The sequence below is a fragment of the Bos javanicus genome, chromosome 12 (genome assembly GCF_032452875.1).
Source record: "Bos javanicus breed banteng chromosome 12, ARS-OSU_banteng_1.0, whole genome shotgun sequence".
In the NCBI taxonomy this organism is placed as follows: Eukaryota; Metazoa; Chordata; class Mammalia; order Artiodactyla; family Bovidae; genus Bos; species Bos javanicus.
Window position 1 is genome coordinate 16,396,208 of NC_083879.1, and position 12,343 is coordinate 16,408,550.

Consider the following 12,343-nt stretch of genomic DNA (forward strand, 5'->3'; position numbering starts at 1 on the left):
TTAGCAATCTTAAGAAAAGCCTGACCACATCCATTATGAGTCATGAAACGAGAAGAGATCTCTGAGTATTGGTGATGAAGACCGCTGGCCTACGACTCCTCACTCTCGGGTACACCGATGCTTGGGGGCTGATTCTGTTGGCCTCTTTTCTGCCTCTATCTCTTATCCACTCCTGAATTCTCCAGGCATTTTTTGGAAAAACACTAAAACATTGTGCAGTTGACAATCGTGTCCTAGGGCCGACAACGGAAGCTTCTATTTATTCTCAATAAGGCAACCTCATTTTCTATGGGCTCCTTGGAATAGTTCTTTTGGAATCTCTAAAGACAAGCTCCTTCTCATAAAAAAAAAGACAGGAGTTACAGGTAAATTGAGGCAGAAATTTGTATTTGTTTGATGTACTATACTTATCTTCACTTTGTTGGAAGCCACAGTTCAGGGGGCAAATATTTACCAATTCCAGTTTACTCATGGGGTATGCTGTAACATTTCTTTTGTCAAAATTTTAAATAACTAAATAGCCTAGTTGAATCCCTTCCTAACTCTTATTTTAAGGACTTTGCACCATCGAATCCTCAAGCATTTGTATATTTGTTTGTCAACTATGTTTTGTATACCAGGAGACCCATGAAAAGCAGAGTTCGGATCTCTGCCTGATAGAAAATTAGGAATAATCATTGAATATTCAATCACAGAAAGGAAAACTTAGACTTATTAGAAAGCAGCCAGTGGATCATGTGAGAAAATACAATGCAAAGAAAACAGGCGAGGTTTACACATTTAAGAAACTGTGAATATTAGAATGGGAAAGAGGCAAGGCATCAGTCTCGGCTCCGACCAGCTCTGTGACCTTGGACGTAAGTCTCCCCAAACCTCAGTTGGTCATCTATCGTAAGATGATGATAACATCGCTCTTAGGCAGTTTTTGTGTAGAAATATAAAAGCAAATACTTGTCAAGTGCTTAGCACGATGCCCCACAAATAGTAAGGGCTCAACAAGTCAGTGGGGCTTCCCAGCGGCCTCAGTGGTAAGGAATCCACCTGCCAATGCAAGAGATGCAGGTTTGATCCCTGGGTGGGGAAGATCCCCTGGAGGAGGAAATGGCAACTGCTCCAGTATTCTTGCCCGGAAAATTCCATGGACAGAGGAGCCTGATGGACTACAGTCCTTGGGGTCACAAAGGGTCGGACACGACAGAGCGTGCACACACACACACGAGTTGGCATTGATGGTGAGTGTGGCAGAGTGAGAGGTACACAGACTGATGAACTGGGGAAACGGAAGAGGAAATGGACCCAAGAGCAGAGCCAGGGAGTAGAAAGCACTTTCCTCTATTTTGTAGATGAGGAAACCAAGTTTAAGAGACCTGCTGGGGTTCCACGTTTAGTGAAAAACTAGAAAAGGGAACCCAAATTTGCTTGCTTTTTATACCATGCTTATTTGTCTCATGCACAGAAACTGTAGATACTGAGACTCACAAGCTTTAAAAAAAAACTGGCATTATGTATGATATTTAATCCATTTATATTACATGCATTATATTCAATCACCAGACAGATTAAGTGTCCCAACTATCTCTCTCCATGGTCACAGGAAAGAAACAGGGACTCAGGGATATTTTGGTGAAAAATCTCAAAAGACAATGAAGGAAGGGAAAAATCTGAAAAAAAGTCCTCAAAGGTGCCTATGATAGTCCATCTTGTCAAAGGGAAATTTTCTTAAATGTTATAAAGCATGGGAAGTGAGGGGAAAGTTCATTCACGTCTTTGAGATGACGAAAAGGGGGCTCAATATGCAAAACTGCATACGTGTTCCTCATTTTCTTCTCACTTTCTCTTTGCTTCCATGATGTAGCTTTCTCTATAAGGAGTATATTTCACTCTTCTTTCTGATCTGGCCCCCCTGGTGAAGGTAATGTGAGCAGATGACATCAAGGACATGCAAAGGATCCACATTTTAAAATGTGACACCTGAAGTTAACAAAGATGCAATTCTAGTTCGAAATTTTGCCTGAGGAATGGCGAAAGCGAAGAGGGTGCAGATAGTATACAAATGCATTCGTGCACCTCTTCTCTTCATTTGGATCTACAGTTTGGATAAATACTGGTGACAACTACCAAACTGAGGGATCCAACTGCAGGCTATCATTGAATTGTAAAGTAATTAGTTCATTCATTTACTTCCCTCTCGAAAGTACAACCAGGAGAAAAAAAAAGGAACATAAATTATTTGGGAGGTTGCAATTCACAGGCAGCGTTAATTTGTCTGTCAGATTTGGTGTCTTGGCTTTTCTACCTGTGGAGAATGTAATCCATAATCTCTTTTCCATTTTAGCTCAGCCAGTCAAGAGGGTGTGTGTGTGTGTGTGTGTGTGTGTGAGAGAGAGAGAGAGAGAGAGAGAGAGAGACAAAGACAGGTGTTGAGGGGGGAGGTAGAGGGAGATAATACAGACAGACAGACAGACAAAGAGAGACAGCATGAGAGTGTGTCCATCTGTCCGTGGAACCGCTGCTAGACTAAAACAAGAATCAATGTTGCAGCCACAAAACTGTGGCTTTTTGCAGGTTCCTCAATTTAACATCTTAGCTTTTCCTTCCGCCAGAAAAAACAACCGACCATATTGGAGAAACAAGCCTCCTTAGAACTTAAAGTGGGGCTGAGGCAGGCATGGCTCTGAAGTTGAGCAAAACTCATTTTAACTCAGTAAGTGGGTCACTTTTTACCTCTATTCTTCAGCTCACAATTAAAACAATCTTTTATTCTTTGGCAGTTTTAGGACACCTATATTTGGCCATTACTATATAATTATAGATATGTGTGCTTGGTATATCTATAATTATATAGTTATAGCCAAATATAGGTGTCCTAAAACTGTGAAAGATTGTGTGCTTGGGTATAAATACAAACTTGTTTTATTTATTCATGTCTATCAATCACAATAGTTAGAAAATGGGAAAGCCACTTGGCTAAAGTATTCTAACCTTCTAGGATGGAGAACTTTTCAAAGCTTTAGGGGTAGAGATATTTTGTGACCTAGGCTCTGGTCTATAAGTTGGTAAAAACAAAGCAGTCAAGAGCAAAGAGGGACTGAGTAAATACTGATGATGTTGACAAAGAAGAGTCTTTAAAAAAAAACAATTAATAATACAGATGCATTTATCTGGGATACATTATTATTACTTGAGTGCAACTCAAGGGTCTAGGCACAAATAACCATCATGGTCTGCTACCTGTTTATTCCAGGAGGTTTTCCCTGGAATTTAGCAGTTAATACAAAGTTGATTCAACTGTAGAAAAGTGAAGTAATATCAAATATTCGAAGCATTAACCTGCTTTCATACATGAAGTACCTATGTCACAGGATTGCTGGGATGACTAAATGTATTAATATGGTCAAAACACTTAGAAAAACAATTCAAAATAGTGCTACAGAAGGCTTAGCTGTTACTATAAAGGTAATGAACTGAAATTCTTTGTTCCCTATATGCTGTTTGTAGTATCTTATAAGACGGAGCGATTATGAAATTACTGGGAAGACTGATGTAATGACTGAAATTGACTAACAAAACAAGGGGAACGGTCAGTAGCATAAGGAAGTTGAATCAGGAGGGGACTGAGGAAAGCAAGGGGGGATGGCCATCCGGGGAACTCGGTGTTCACAGTAACTGGAGGGAGATGCCCCAGATGATGAATATCTGATCAAGTGGAACTTCTTAGAACTTCAAATGAGAACAACGAGAAACATGAAATCTTTTGATTTCAGAAGTGCGTTAAAAAAAAAGAAAAAGAAGTGCATTGCCATCTGGCAAAATAGGGAAACTTGAAACTCTTGGAAACTGCAGACACTGATTAGTTTTATATTTTGGTGGACCATTCTAATTTTTATTTCTTCAGGATTCAATAGGTAGATAGAATAGAATCATTGGATGGTATCTGTGAGTTGGAAAGCTAGCAAACAAACAAAAAAATCCTAAGAAGGCAATTAGATGAACCTAAATGTCACTTTGGCAGCCTGGGTGGGAGGGGAGTTTGGGGCAGAATGGATACATGTATGTATACGGCTGAGTCCCTTTCTGTCCGCCTGGAACTGTCACAGCATTGTTAACTGGCTATATCCCAATATAAAATCAAAAGGTTTTTTCTTAAGTAGCTGAATTTAAAACCAAGGAAGGATAAAACATGATTTTTCTGTGAAAAGTACAATAAATAAATAATGTCATTTTGCTATAAAATCTATTAGTCATAAAGTCATTAGACTTTATAATCTTCACAGACTTTTGACTCTTCATAAATGTAATCTTATGAGAAAATGTCTTAGTTTTATTTTATCAAACTTGATTTTTTTAAATATTCATTTGCCACCTCTCCTATATACACAGAGAGGCCTTTGCTCTTTTTGTAACAAGAAGAAGTTGGCAAGAGATTTTTCTGAGAAGAGTGCAAAGTGAATAAGGAAAAATCAATGATACCTGTTCCTGTGTTCTTGGTCATATGCTTACGATCAGGTACATAATTTTGGTATGGGTAGCTAAGCTAATGTGTTTAAAACATTTAAAGCTCAGTTAATGTATTTAAACTAAAATAATGAGATTGATTTTGCCTGTTGGCTACAGTCATCAGACACTTTCTTCAATTCCTTGAAGTCAATGTCCATTTAGTGCTCTAAAATGAAGACCAGTGCTTTGACAAAAAGGAAGCGTGTTAGAATGTAAAATACTATACTGTTGTTATATCTTCTTGCATAGCAGTCACTGGGGGAACTCAGTAAATATTAAATTAACAAGTGAGACCTACGAAAAGACTTCCATGCATTTCTAAGGAACTGAGAAAAACTGAATAAAGATCATGAGCACCTCCTACCTGCCAGGATGGACACAGAGCAGGAGCTCAGACTGTCGGCAAATTAAGGGCTTGAAAACAATATGATTACTGCCCTACTTAAAGCATTACGCAAACAAACACAGAAGAAAAAATGGAGGCAAGGAAGGTGGGGCAGGAAGCAGAAGGAAAGACCTGCAGGAGGACAGAGGTGTTTACATAAAAAAGAAAGCACTTGGAAAAACCACTGGAGTGAAAAGAAGTGAAAAGAGCACGGAACTTTCTGGCGGCTTGTGGTCTTGGGCACCTAGAATGTGGGTGTCAGGGGAGTAAGAAGATGGTGGGCGGCAGCTAGAGCAGAAGGAAGTGACAAAGAAATGAGGTTGGGGAAGTGGTTGAGGCAGGTCGGTGGAGGCGCACAACTCTTGAGTAAAATTATGCATTCATTAAAAGAGAACACTTCTTCATTCTATTATTATATGAAACCCACAGTGCTATCTCTTACTTATGAAAATGTTTCTGGATTTACGGCAATTTTTTTCTTTTCTTCTTTCTCTCTCTCTTCAAATCGTAAATGCCAAGATCTCTTCAGTCAGCTTCAGAACTAAAAACCTATCGCGATCTACATCTGGGGGAAAGATGCTGGTGTGGAAGAGAGGACCTGGAATACACAGATGCTTCCAGAGAGGCAGGATAGAGCCTGAAATCCTGGCTTCTCACAGCCCCTCCTCACCTCCAACTGCCCAGTGACCTTGGGCCACTTCCTTCAACAACTAAGCCCACTCCTCATCTCTAAAGGTAGTTGGGTGTGGGCGGGGAGAAGGGGGAGAATTAAATGAGGTCACGCAAAAAGAGTGGCTTACGCAGTGCACTTATCAACAGTAAGTGTTATTACTACTTTCTTTGTCCTCTCTAATTTAAATAAATATATTTGAATGAGAACGTTATTTGTTGGTCTCCCATTCCCCAAAGGGTTCAGCAAAAGAATTAGCTTGTTGTTCAGTCGCTGAATCATGTTCGACTCTTTTGTGACCCCGTGGACTACAGCCCGCCAGACTCCTCTGTCCATGGGATGCTGGACAGAACACTGGAGTGGGTTACCATTTCCTCCTCCAGGAGTTCTTCCCAACCCAAAGATCGAACCTGCGTCTCCTGCTTTGGCAGGCAGGTTCTTTCCCACTGAGCCACCTGGAAATTAGAAATGGTGTTAAAATACTGAAATTGTTTCCCAAATTACAGATTGTTTTGAGGCATAATCTATGAAGGAGACAAAATTTAAAATGTGACAAGAGAAAACATCTTTGGGAAAGCTAATAAAATGTCCCGCCTCAGCAGTGTTGTTCACAGGACATGATCCAGAACATCCTTCCCTAATATTACTAGGGGTAAACGAGAATGAAGAGAAATGGTATTTTGTAACATATCATGATAATTGATGCTTTAACAATCTAAACTTGATTCCATTTTCATTTCCTCCCAATGTAAAGAAAATACTGACATAATTTTGCATCCTAATTCATTTTTTTCTCATCAATATTTTTACTTAAAACATGACACAGTATATTTTCAATCTCTTCTTTTTGGGGGTTCAATCCTTCTCCCTCAACTCCACATTTTTGCTAGTTTAAAACTATTCAAGTGAGATGTGTCCAACAATATTGATGATCACATTTTACAACTTCAGAAATTCACATTTACAGGTAAATGGTTAATTCCATTCAAATTTGTGCAAAGATGTTCTTTAAACCATTTTATTTACTAGAAACCAATTATGATAAATTTATGCAAATTAAAAATCAAGATATGTGTGGATAAACCACCTTTATTTTAATGATAGTTTTTTAAGTTGTCCTGAGGAGGTAATTTTAGAAAACAAGTTGCTATAGTTAATTGGGCTTCCCAGGTGGCTCTAGTAGTAAAGAACCCACATGCCAATGCAGGAGACGTAACAGACATGGGTTCGATCCCTGGGTTGGGAAGATTCCCTGCAGGAAGGCATGGCAACCCACTCCAGTATTCTTACCTGGAGAATCCTGTGGACAGAGGAGCCTGGTGGGCTACAGTCCACGGAGTCGCAAAGAGTCGGACATGACTGAAGCAACTTAGCACATACTTAATTAAGAAAAATTAGGTTTTGATAAGTATGCTGATAAATGAATCCATTTGCAATCTGAATGGCTTTTATGTTTATCATTTGTCAACGGTTCTTAATATCGTTGAATAATGACAATTAATCAAGGCTGATGTTACAAGTTTCAAGGACTGAGTTTCAACAAAGTTTCTGGAAAAAATATCCCATAGCAACTTTATAAGAATTTCTATTGCAGACAGAAGCCCTTCCTCCATAACTTAACGGTCATTTGTATGGTTATGAGGACATCAAGTAGTTCAGACAATTCTACAAAGCAGTACAATTAAGCAACACAAATTGCTTTTATTTTTAGAGAATAAATGGAGAAGAGACAGCCTCTAGTTCAATGTGGCTACTAAGCACACCCGTTAAAAACCGTTGGCACCAAAAATCACTCAAACCACCAGTGTCACACTCAAGATGTTAACATATCCACTAAAGTACCGTAAAGAAGCTTTTTCCTTTAAAGAAAAACATAACCACAGGAGCTAAAATTAAACTATCCCCATCAGGCCAATGAGCAGTAATGACCATCTAAATGATCAATATCCACTTTCCTGAGAACATTTGAAAGTAGATAAAATCACAGTAAACAGCCTCCCTGAAACAAAGCAATACAAATAAATCAGAACATGGTTTGGTTTTAAAACGAAAAAAAAAAAAAATCATGTGCTACAGGGTATAGCATAGGGAATTCTGCTCCGTGTTATGTGGCAGCCTGAATGGGGGAGAATGGATACATGTATATGTAAGCTGAGTCCCTTCCCTGTTCACGGAAACCATCACAACAGTGTTAGCTGGCTACCCCTCAATGCAAAGTATGAGCAAGCACCGGGACATGAGTTTGAGCAAAGCTCCGGGAGATGGTGAAGGCCAGGGAAGCCGGGCACGCCGCAGTCCATGGGGTTGCAGACTGAGTGCAGGATTGCACGACTGAATGACAACAACACAAAACAAAAAGATTTTAAAAAGCAAAAACAAAACAAAACATAGCTTTTGGGGAAGGAGTGATAACTGTGGATAGCTGAAGTCACCTCCCAGAGCAAGATCGGAGGGGACGGGAGGGGTTCCCCTCTAGACGACCACACGGGGTGGCTGCAGCTTTGCTGAGCACTTCACCTGGGGCGGGGGCAGAGTTCACGGGGGACAAGTGTGACAGGTGCTCGGATCTCTAGTCCCCTGAAAGCAGAGTCCACAACCCACAGAACCAGAACCGCCCAACAAGCAGAACATCGTAAGCACTCGGGAACGGTAAAAAAAAGACAGAGAGAAAATTTACCTGGCAGCCAAACTGTTCTCAGTGGTGCTGGCGTGTGACCAGAAAACCCCTTCTTTCTGATCTGGAGAACAACTTTGTTAACCCCGGGTGTGTGGTCACAAGGCAGGAAGTTACTAGAATGACAAATCATCAGCCAGGAAAGAAATAGATTTTGTCTTTATAAGGACATTTTACTTAACGTGTTTTTTTTTTTTTTTCTCATGTCCCCTCCCCCACAAAAATCACCTGACAGGTCACACTGAAATCCAGAAGCTTCTTACCACTTCCTCTTTATAAAGCATTTTTCTCTCTCCCTCCCTTTCTTTCTCCTCTAGCTGGCTTGTAGACGCTGGGCTACTGAAACCTGTTTGATTTCAGATAACTACCTTGACTTTTCACTCTGACCCTAATTGAGAATGCAATGCTCTGGTGCTTAGCTTCTGACAGCAGAGATAAACAAATTATTCATTTTTAATGAAAGAGCCAAAGGAAGAGGTGGCGGTGTCCCCAAAACCAGCTAAAAGGGATTTCCTTGGGAAAGCCTCGCCCCAGGAGAAACCAAACCCCTCTTAAGAGTCCTGAACAATGATCTTATTGGTGCAAACAAAACAAAAAGATCTCTTTAAGGGAAAGGGCTCAAAAAGAAAGATATATTATTTACTCACTCTTTTATTTATAGAACACCTATGTACTAGGGATCTCTTTAACCCAGTTAAAGATTTCAATTATTTAGACGTTTCCTACCAAGAACACCTACAGCAGTGACCAGGTTGGCTAAATTCCTTCCTAGTCTTCCCAAGTAGCTCAGCAGTAAAGAATCCACCTGTCAATGCAGGATGATGCAAGAGATGCAGGTTTGATCCCTGAGTCAGGGAAGATCCCCTGGAGGAGGAAATGGCAACCTGATCAGTATTCTTGCCTGGAAAATCCCACGCAAAGAGGAGCCTGGTGGGGCTACAGTCCACGGGGTCACAAAAATTCCATGACTGAGCACACAAATTAATCCTATGGACCAGGTTTATTTTCTGAATACACATTTTATAAAATTAGCAAAAGAATAAAAAAACTCAACTCTATGCCAAAACCTTGACTGCCCATCCTGAGGGCTAATTCTTATCTTCAAAGGGAAGTGCTCAATGCTCAAAAAGCCTAAACACTGGTTGTGAAGGTTGTGTAGCATCCTGAGTCATGCATGACAGAACGTTACTCATTGCCTGTCTCCATGTTGCCTGGAGCCTGTGTAGCTCCAGCGACCAGCCTGCTATGGAGGAAAGAGAATCTGAGGCTCTGCTCCGGCTGATAGTGAGTTAAAGATGTTTTGATCATTCAATAAGTTTCTGTATTTGCAAAGGCTCTGGTTGGGGCAGGGCGGGGAGCTGCCCTTATACTTCTTTTGCTTCTTTGATTTCTCCTCTAGAAAGTTCTTGCTTCTGACCTCAAATGTCAGATCAAGCCCTTCTGGTATCTCCATCTACTTCATTCGCCAGCGGTGTGACAATGTCTTGGTCAGAACCCTACAGGGGCCATCTCTGGGGAGAGGGTGGGCAGAAGAACAGGAAGAGATGGTGGAGATTCAGCCTGTTATAGAGTGCTTCACCTCACAGAGAACCCTCAACCCTTTTGTGACTCCCCAGGGAAGACTGAGGGGGTGAACTAGACCTCATTTTCTCCATTGCATCTTTCAGTTCAGTTCAGTTCAGTCGCTCAGTTGTGTCTGACTCTTTGCGACCCCATGAATTACAGCACGCCAGGCCTCCCTGTCCATCACTAACTCCCGGAGTTCACTCAGACTCATGTCCATTGAGTCAGTGATGCCATCCAGCCATCTCATCCTCTGTCGTCCCCTTCTCCTCCTGCCCCCAATCCCTCCCAGCATCAGAGTCTTTTCCAATGAGTCAGCTCTTTGCATGAGGTAGCCAAAGTACTGGAGTTTCAGCTTTAGCATCATTCCTTCCAAAGAAATCCCAGGGCTGATCTCCTTCAGAATGGACTGGTTGGATCTCCTTGCAGTCCAAGGGACTCTCAAGAGTCTTCTCCAACACCACAGTTCAAAAGCGTCAATTCTTCGGTGCTCAGCCTTCTTCACAGTCCAACTCTCACATCCATACATGACCATAGGAAAAACCATAGCCTTGACTAGACGGACCTTTGTTGGCAAAGTAATGTCTCTGCTTTTGAATATGCTATCTAGGTTGGTCATAACTTCCCTTCCAAGGAGTTTGAGGTTCAAGAGGCACCTAAATTCTTTCAGGACACCAGAGACACATCCATGCATCACTGTGACAGGACTGATCACCCTACGAAGCAGCCAAAGGCTGGTGGTTTCCACTTTGGTGGGTCAATCATCGGTCATCCATGCAGCAGCACAGATAATGTAGTGGTCCTAAAGGATGAAAGTATGTGAGATCGCTGTGGATCTCCCTTGTGGTTTCAGGATGGAATGGAGGGGTGACAGTAATGTTTCATAAAGAAGAACAGAGACTCATCTCATTTACCCTCTGCTCTCCCGTGTCTACTGGAGCCTGGTCATCAGACCTCCGAGGATCTAAAGGAAGAACAATATACACTGCAGCGTGGCTTCAGTGGGTGTTTGAGTGCCTGTCTGGCAGCGCTGGTGATTCAGAAATGAGTAAGACACGACTGCAGCTCTCAAGGAGCACACAGTCTAGAGGAGAAAAACATGTAAGTCAGTAAATGTCATCGATGAAAGAGGTGAAAAGGCAGTGGAACACTGAGCCAGAGGCAGATGTCAGCACAGAGGATGTTGGAAGAGGGTGAAATGTGTGGTTATGCCTAGCAGCTGATTCAGGTCAAAAAAAAAAAAAAAAAAAACAACACACATCGGACTCCAGGCGACATCTACATTCTAGAAGATGAAAGCCATTGAATTGTGCTGCCTGCAACCACCCACCTGCAGGAACCCTCCATGCGAGCACTGGCTCAGCCCTGGCCCCACCTCAGCCAACCACCAGCACCTCACCCACATCCTGAGCCACTCCTTCAGTTGTAATCTCACCATCTGCCTCCCAGCAGCACCAGGCTACCCAGTGGAGGCAGGCAACTGTTTAGGTGTTAGACCAAAGTTTTTTCAGAGGAGTATTTTATCTCTGTCAGTGTTTAAAATTGCTTGTGCAGCATGCTAATGAACAGTAGACCCATCTGGGTTTCATTATTCTTAGGGGCTTCCCTGATAGCTCAGTTGATAAAGAATCCGCCTGCAATGCAGGAGACCCCAGTTCCATTCCTGGGTCGGGAAGATCCCCTGGAGAAGGGATGGGCTACCCACTCCAGTATTCTTGGGCTTCCTTGTGGCTTAGCTGGTAAAGAATCCACCTGTAATGTGGCAGACCTAGATTTGATCCCTGGGTTGGGAAGATCTCCTGGAGAAGGGAAAGGCTACCCTTTCTGGTATTTTGGCCTGGAGAATTCCATGGACTGTATATCCATGGGGTTGAAAATACTTGGACGCGACTGAGTGACTTTCACTTTCTATAGATCATGCCCCACTGATGCTGCTCGACTTTCATTTTCACTTTCTATAAATCATGCCCCGAAGATGGCCTGTGCTCAGAGAGGACTCGTCCCACCTCCTACCCCACCATGCACACACCTGTCCTGCCACCTCCGCCACTCCCCTGGCCTGTGCTTTGCCTTCCCTCTACTCCTGCAGCCCTCCCTCCTGTATCCCACCCCCGTATGCTCACAGCCTCAGTCCCTAAAACATCAGCTGCTATGCTCCAGCCACTGAACCGCTGCTGCAGAAAGTCCCAGAAACAGAGTTGAAATGCTATAAATTCAAGCTACTTGCCTTTGAATTACTTCTTAGACATACTTTTGTTCAATTTCATTCCTGCCTGACAGCAGGCATCCTCAAACTGGGATTCACGGACTCCAAGCATTTTATGCATGATTTTGTGTATGTGGGCTTTTTTTCTGGCTTCATCATACTATTTATCATAGTATCAAAGAGATCATCACAGAATCCCAAAGTTAGACTGAAGAGATTCTCGTCTCTCGCCTCAATCTCTCATTCCACCCTCCTGCATCCTTTCCTGCCCCAAGATTCCTGCCCCTGTTGACTGAGATGATACCTAAGTCATCAGGTGTGAATCCCTTTCTCCAGCCTCCTCAACTC

At 42.2% G+C, this 12,343-nt stretch overlaps 1 protein-coding gene across 2 annotated transcripts in view; it reads right to left on the reverse strand.

The window, feature by feature from the left end:
• The window catches only part of LCP1 (lymphocyte cytosolic protein 1), a 106,629-nt gene that overhangs the window by 59,656 nt on the left and 34,630 nt on the right, over window positions 1–12,343 (reverse strand). Inside the window, exon 1 of one of the 2 annotated variants that reach the window (XM_061434579.1) lies at window positions 8,230–8,344. The exons of the other annotated variant lie outside the window; for it this stretch is intronic. The gene's annotated coding sequence lies outside the window, so the exon portion shown is untranslated. Of the gene's footprint in view, window positions 1–8,229; window positions 8,345–12,343 lie in introns of those variants that run through there. 2 annotated transcript variants of the gene reach the window in all.